The sequence below is a fragment of the Grammomys surdaster genome, unplaced genomic scaffold (genome assembly GCF_004785775.1).
Source record: "Grammomys surdaster isolate TR1022 unplaced genomic scaffold, NIH_TR_1.0 126109, whole genome shotgun sequence".
NCBI classification, from domain to species: domain Eukaryota; kingdom Metazoa; phylum Chordata; class Mammalia; order Rodentia; family Muridae; genus Grammomys; species Grammomys surdaster.
In genome coordinates this window covers 3,583,212-3,591,496 of record NW_021620917.1, presented here as the reverse complement: position 1 = coordinate 3,591,496, position 8,285 = coordinate 3,583,212, and the positions used below count along the sequence as shown (strand labels likewise).

The 8,285-nt window shown below is 43.6% G+C and overlaps 1 protein-coding gene across 1 annotated transcript in view; it reads left to right on the top strand.

Moving 5' to 3' along the window:
- Window positions 1–8,285, top strand: part of Sdk1 (sidekick cell adhesion molecule 1) — a 620,720-nt gene that overhangs the window by 194,072 nt on the left and 418,363 nt on the right. The gene's annotated exons all lie outside the window — the stretch shown is intronic.

Genomic DNA, 8,285 nt, shown 5'->3' with positions numbered 1-8,285 from the left:
TGTGTGTGTGTGTGTGTGTGTGTGTGTGTGTGTGTGTGTGTGTGTGTAAGAGAGAGAATGTGTGAGAGACTGTGTGTGCGCGCGCGCGTGCATGCGAGCATGTGTGCATGTGCACACACAGACCTTCGTGCATATGTGTGTACATGTCTGTAGAGTCTGGAGGTTGGCACTGTTTATCTTACTTCATCATTTTTTACCTTATTTTTTGGGACAGCATTTTCCCTAGACCTTGCTGATTCAGATAGACTTACTGACCAGAAAGCCCCAGGGATGCTCCTGCTTCTGCCTCTCCCGTGCTGGGATTATGGACCTCCTCTGCTGCACCCAGCATTTGTACATGGATTTTGGGGATCAAACTCAGGTCCACATGTTTACAAAGCAAACACTTTACTAACTGAGCCGTCTCCCCAAGTCCCTACAGTGTGCCTTCCCTGGGAAGTGTTGTACGGTGTCCATAAGTAGTCGTTGGATAGCTAAATGATTCCTCTCCCTGCCTGGGTTCTGGACACCAAAAGATATTTGCCAGTTCCTACAAGAATAGTCATAACAAGTAGGTGAATATGAACGCCTGGATATTTCCTTCATGTACTGTCGTTGGGTACATACTGTTTTCCAGACTCGGTCCTTGAAAAGTGGGACCCATTGTGGATTAGACAAAATGTGTATCTGAACTACTTTGAATATGAAGGATTTTAGGGAGAAACCATTTCAGAAAGTCAGCCCCACAATTTACCCGGCGTCTGTAACTAAAGAGTCGGCAGTCAAAATAGAATCCGAGAACAGTGAATTGACACAAATGTAATTGTATCCTTTCAGTATGCCGGCTATTACGAAATGAGCTATGTCTGCCGTAGAAAAGGACCCCTGCATGGCTACATGGAAACATTTTGCAAAGTGCTGGCCACTGACTGAGGACTGTGGTTGAGCCTCCTGTCAGGCTTGCTGATGTCTGCATGCCATGACAAATCAAGTGCTGCTCCGTATCACTGTGACCTACCTGATTGGGAACAGTATGTCCTGTGTCAAGAACCACAGCCCTCAGACTCACTGATGCACGTCTGCTCATTGCCAGCATTGCAGTGTGCAGCACTGGGGCTGGGAGCTCAGGTGTGTGCATGCTAAGCACATGCTCTACCACTGAGCCACACCCCAGCCCCTCACTGGGGGATTCTAGACAAGTGCTTCACCTCTGAGCCACACCCCATTTCCTAAATTTGCTTTTTATATATGATGTATTTCCTGGGCTTGACAGGATTGCTCAGTGGTTAGAAGCACTTACTGATTGTGCAGGAGATCCAGGTTTGGTTCCCAGCACCCACATGACAGCTCACAACCATTTCTAACTTCAATTCCAGGGGATTATTCACCCTCTTCTGGCTTCTGTGGCACAAGGTACACACATGGCATACATACATACATACATACATACATACATACATACATACACTCAAACATAATAGTAAGCAAATAATGATAAAAATAAATATATTTTGTTACATTCTCCCCTCAGGGTCAATGATTGGCAGCAAGCGGTTACCCCTTGACTAAGTAAATGTATCACGTTGGTGCCACAGCCTTTACTCAAGGTCCATTGCCTCACAGTTCCCTAACTCCTTGGAAGCAATTTTAGTTGTTGTAATTCCACAACCAAGGCAAGTTCATCAGTCCAAAGCTGGCCGCCTTGAACTTGCTATTACACGGTGGAACTCGGATCCAAATCACACTCAGAACACTGCGTCTTGGAACCAGCCCATTAAATGGTCATTTAGTTAACATGGAGCCTATTTCAAAACACTTTCAGTGTTTAAGGGTTTAGGAACAGCTTCTTTTTTCCCACTTTTCCTTCACCGTTTCTTTGTGTGTCGGTTGAAACTCATCAAACGCTGCCTCAACATTTCTGTGACATTGTGCTTTCACAGTACATGGCCAGAGCTCGTACTTTACTGGACACTACCATGGTTTCCTTCTCAAGAACAAAGCAGTGCTTTCACCAGCATCCTAGCTTCTGCTGAAAATGTCTGAGACAAGAATACTCACTGGTGAGCTGGGGAGGCAGCTCATTTGGTGAAGTGTTCGATGTGCAAGCATAAAGATGTAAGTTCAATCCCCGGGACCCACATGAAAAAGCTGGGTAATGGTGCTCAGTGGTTCCTGTGGAGAGGTAAAAACAGGCAGATCCCTGGAGTTTGGTGGCTGGTCAGTATAGACAAACTATCAAGTTCTGGGAAAGTTAGAGACCCTAGCTCAGAAAAACAAAAACCCAAGGTGTACAGCTGTTGAGGAATGGCACTAATGGTTGGGCTTGGACTTCTGCATTCACACACACACACACACACACACACACGCACACACGCACACACGCACACACAAACATGCATACACATGCATACATTCACACACATGCATGCACACACAATCAATCCATCAATCAATCAATAATACTATCTATTGGCAGCATAAGATGATTTACCTTTTTGTGAAAGATAGGATAGGCTCTCTAGCAGATTCTGAAAACCACTTTGGCACATCCCCAGAACTCCTGACATTGGCCTACCAGCTTCCCCAAGGAAGATGACTACAGTGTGTACTGTCACCTTTTGAAGTGTAGAGATGGGCCAGTTCAGGCTCTATGCAATGAAAACTGTGTGCTGTCATTTCGGCTTAATTTCTCTTCCATTCAGACCCAGGCCTGGAAACCTAAAGTGGTTGCTCACTACCTCACTCCATGGTGACAGGGTAATTGAATGCCCTTTCTTTTCCTTCCTGGTCTTCAGGCACCTACAAGGTGTCTAGTCGGCTGTTTTCACCAACCACAAATCCAGAGCCTTGAGAATTTCTACATCAGCATTATATCCCTGAGAGCAGATGGGGTGTTGTAACATAGGGATTCCTTTGGATCTTGACAAGTGTAGCAAAGAAACCAGGGGATTCCACGTGCGGAGCTCCCTTGATCTCTGAGTAGCCACGCCTAGTGTCATTTTTCTCTAGCAAGTATGCTGTTGTTGTATTTTGTTTTGTTGAGACAGGGTCTCATGTAGCCAGGCTGAGCTCAAATCACTATACAGCCAAGGCTGGCCTTGAACCTCTGATCCTTCTGCCTGTCTCTGGAGTTCTAGGATTACAGGTGTGGGCACCCACCCTGGCTTACATGGATGGTGCTGTTGAGATGGTACCCAGGGCCATGCCTGCTAGGCAGGCACTCTGCCCACTGAGCTACATCCTGAGCCCATTGAACAAATATTTTTTGATCAATCCTCCTGGCCCAAGACCCCAGGTAGCCCCTCCATGCCTTGAGTTTTATCTTTTCTGAAAGGAAGGGTTATTCTGTCTGACAGCTCCCCAGCATGCTAGAGTCAAGAGAAGAATGGCAGAGACACTTAGGAAGGGCCCGTTGGAAACTGACATCCTTTACAGACCCGTGGTGGTGTCTCTGTCAACGAGCCTCACCTTTCCAGGACCACAGATCAGTCCCTGGCTTCTGAAAACAATCCCTGTAGCTGGAGTTCGTCCCCCAGTGACCTTCTGATTCCCTCCGTATGAACCCAGCATTGACCTTATTCACGCTGTATGAACCCAGCGTTGTACTTTGCTCAAGGCCAGCTCTGTTTGTTTTCCACTGTACTACTTTTATTACTGACTTGTAGAAGTTAGAATCCTAAAATTTTGTTTTTAAAGTGTGGAATGAAGGTGGTGGAAGACTAAAGACATAATTTTATTTTTTAAAAAATACATACATTTATTGTGGTAAAGTTAAGGGAAAATCTCTCAGGCTGAACACTATAATTTTCCTGCAAAGTCAATGCAAGTTTTAAATGAGTTCTTTGGAATTATGTTATAATAAAGCCAGACCGTTCCTATTACAGGCAAGGTATTAAACTCTGCTCTTGCAATCACTGAGTGTGCCCTCTGCACTGCTCTCCAACGACATCCATTCTTCTGATAACAAAGGTGATATGCATTTTGTTGTAGGGAGATTGGAAAATTTTAAAAATACAGGATTCAAAAGAAAATGGCTTACACTCGTACCACTCACAGACCAACCACATTTTCATTTTATGTCTGCGCGTATAAAAAGATATTCCTAGGATTTGCCGTATGCACAGAAGACATGCTATCTTAAAATACTGAGTGGATGTGAGCATGTAAGGCTGTTCTGAGTCTGTATCTGTACGCTGTCCACCTCTTGTCTCAGGAACTCAAACTTGAGTAAATTTGATTTCAATGGACACGTCATTAACCTTGTGAAATGACAGTGAAGAGCTGGTGTCTAAGCCCCATTCTGTCTTCGACAAATACCATGACCAAAGGCAACTTAAGGAAAGGGTGGGTTCCTTCAACTTACAGATTACAGGCTGTTCCTGAGAGGAGTTGAGGCAGGAAAATATATGGGAACTTGAAGTAGAAACCATGGGTGAACACTACTCCCTGGCCAGCTCACAGGTTCATGCTTCATTAGCTCTCTTATACAATCAGGGTCCAGCAGCCCAGGGAATGGTGCTGCCCATAGTGGGCTGGACTATTCTGCATCAGCTTACAGAAGAGACCATTTCCCACAGACCAGCCTGATCTGGGCCATTCATTAATCATTGTTACGACAAATTAACAGTTAAAGCTAACTAGGACCAATGGTGTGAGCTGCAGGAGGAGTGACTGGGTGGGCTGGGGGAAGGGCTCAGTTTGTAAAGCACTAACCATCTTATCATGCAAGCAAGAGGGCCAGATGAGTTCACAGCCTAAAATCCACATTTAAAAGAGAAAAGAGCCAGGTCTGGTGCATACCTGTAACCCCAGCATTGGTGAGGTAGAAGCTGCAGGATCCCTGGGACTCATTGGCCAGGCATCTTAGCCCCATAAAAGACCCCATTTCAATAGAATGAGGTGAAGAGTGCCAACGGAACAGCATTCAAGGTGCCGCCTGGCTTCCACATGCATGCACATATTCGCACATCCATGCGCATCTACAGTTACTCATGTGCCTGCACACATATGTATACACACACACCATCAGAACCTTCTGTTCTTTCTGTCCTACCACCCAAAATTGTTGGCTTCATGCTACCCATGTTTCCCAAGAGTCATAAAAAACAAAACAAAAAACCAAACACACCCCTGTGAGTTCCTGAGACCATCAGCCTGGGCACTAGGAAATTCAGGTACCTCTGGAGGCCTGGTCACAAGATCAAACCAACAACTTCCCACTGTGGCCCACTGTCTCTGAAAACCATGTCTCTTATTAAAAAGTCTCATAGCCAGAATGTCTGGGCACATGGCTCAGTTGGTTAGGTGCTTACCGCTCATGAACGAGGACCTACGTTCAGTCCTCAGAACACAAATCAAAAGCTAAGCAAGACAAGGCATGTCAGTCAGTGCAGCCTTGTGGGGCACAGGCAGGTAGATCCCTGGGATTCTCTAGCCAGCTGGTCTAGATGAACTGGTGAGTCCCGGGTCCACTGAGAGATCCTGTCTCCAAACATAAGGTAGATGGCATCTGAGGAAGACTCCTGACATTATCAACCTCTGGCCTCTGCACATGTGTATCCTCTGCATGCATGCAAATCCCCCTACACACATGTACATACAGCAACATATACACAACATCACACACAGAGGTGGTACACACACATGCATGCCTATTACAGTACACATCATGATGTAGTATCGCAATAGATGTTTGTAGTTTTTTCTTACAAATTAGTTTCTTTTGTATAAATCCTCTACATGACAATATTTCCTAGAGAGAGAAAGAATAGCCTCCTGGGAACTTGCTCTTCTTTTCAAATGCCCCCCAAATACCCAGCATTCCTGTGGCTGTCTTTTTAAACAATATATATATATATATATATATATATATATATATAAATTTTAGTCTTGACTATGTATAGAAATCAAGAACTAAAAGAAGAAAGCTTCAAAATAAAAAACCTTAATAACTTACTGTTTTTATTTTTTATGTACTTTTTAATTTGCAGTAGCCTTGAAACACTGTGGTAAATAATACAGAGAATTAATGAGCATTTTAAAATGACTAATTCTGAGGAATAATAGACATACTTAAGATTAGTGTGCTAAAAATCAGATGTGAAAGCAAAAGTTATATATCCAATTTTAAAATCATACTATTAAATGTATAACTTCATGTGTAGTAAATATTCATATTTAATTTTAGGTGCCAGTGTAACATATACTAAAATAAAATGGAACAATTTCTGTGGTTCTATAAAAGAACCTATAAAGCAGTCATAAATAATTATAGTAAAATTCTTTTTGAAATATTTTTATGGGACGAAAAATTGAAAACTTCCTAATAGGGAAATTTTCTTAAATGAGACATGAAATAAGTTAGCCATAGAGACCTAAAATGTAATACACCCTGTGGGAGCCGAGCAAGCAATCGCTCCTTACGATAATTTTATACAATGTAGAAAAACCAGGAGGTTTTTTTGGAAAAAAGTGCCCCAAAAGGTAACAGGAGGGAACGGGTTATTACCTTTGATTCCTCAAGAAAGACTGTTTTTTTTTTTTTTTAACTTTAGAAGGGCTCTGTAGGGCAAAGAATGAGCACAGGACCCTTCCCTGGAGCATTCAGCCTGTGCCGCTTGGAAAGAAGACAGGGTGGGCTCATGCTGTGTAGACCCTCTAGGCCTGACTTGTCAGCCAGAGAGCATGTTACTCACATTTGTGTGAGTGTGTGTATGTGTGTATGTATGCATGTGTGTGTATGTGTGTTATGCCTGTGTATGTGATGAATGTGTACACATATATGTGTGTAGATGTGTGTATGCATGCATGTGTGTTAGTGTGTGTAGACACATGCATCCATACATATGTCTATATTAGTGTATATGTATTAATGTGTGTGTATAGATGTATGCATGCATACATACATAGGTGTGTGTTGGCATGTGTATTAGTGTGCATGCATGCATATATGAGTCTTAGCATGTGTAGACACATGCATACATATATATGTATGTCTTAGTGTACATGTATTAGTATGTGTGGGTAGATGCATGCATGCATATGTGTGTGCCTGGGTGTGTGCATGTGTGCATACATATGTTTATTAATACATGTATATTAGTGTGTGTGTGTGTGTGTGTGTGAGTGTGCCCTCATGCATGCTAAGAAACCAGGGGTCAACCTTGGGAGTCCTTTTTTCAGACATGGTCTCTCACCAGGACCTGGAATGCTGATTTAACTGGGCTGGCTGGACAGTGAGCCCCAGGGATCTACTTGCATCTTTCCCAGCACTGAGATTACAAGCAAACACTACCAGGCCTAGGTTTTTGTATGGGTACTGAGGAGCTAAGTCAAGTCCTGTGCTTGTACAAGAGACACTTTACACACTGGGCCATTTCCCCATCCCAACATCTGCATTAAAAAAAACAAAAACAAAAACAAATTCCACCTCCCCATTCATCCTTCAAACTAGCCAGCCGGCTCCGGGCTAACAGGAGGGAGCGATACAGGGTTTCCAGGAGGGAGTGTCCTGGGTTTGTGGGTGCTATAACTTCACTGGCTTCTTCCTTCTTAGATAACTATCACAGCGAGAGGACTTTATATGATGCTCTGATGGGTAATGTTAATTATCAACTTGACAGAATTTAGAAGTATCTAGGAAAAGGGCTTCTGGGTATGCTTGTAGGGGACTGTCTTGGTTGCATTAATTGAGGTGGAAAGACTCACCCACTGTGGGCGGAGCCATTCCCCTGGTTGGCATCCTGGGCTGTATAGATTTGGGAAAAGGAGCTGACCAGCAGCTGACTTACTCTCTCTCTGTTTCCTGACTGTGGGTGAGATGAGACCAGCTGCTTCAGCATCCTCTTGCCTTGACATCTCTGCCATGATGGACCTTACCTTTGAACCGTGAGCCAGAATAAGCCCTTTCTCCTCTAAGTTGCTTCTGTCAAATGTTTTTACCCACAGCAAAAGGAAAGAAATCAAGGCAGATGTGATCTGGGAGTACACATCCCTGTGGAGAACGCTTTGTCTCACCTCTGACAGCAAGTTTGCTAAAACTGGGGTGTCTGGGAGGATTTAGTCATTAATTCAAGCACATCCAATCTTCAGGCCAACATAGTAATGAATGCAATCCAACATAAAATCATAAACATAGCTAAGATATTATGTTTTGAGATTTTTACTTTTAGTAACTCAGTTACAGTTTTCAGGAATGGTTGTTTAATTGTCCCTCTATACAACTAGATGGGAGAGCACAGACAGGGAGTGTGCCCTCCATAACTGGGAGTGTGCCCTCCATAGCTGGGAGTGTGCCCTCCATAGCT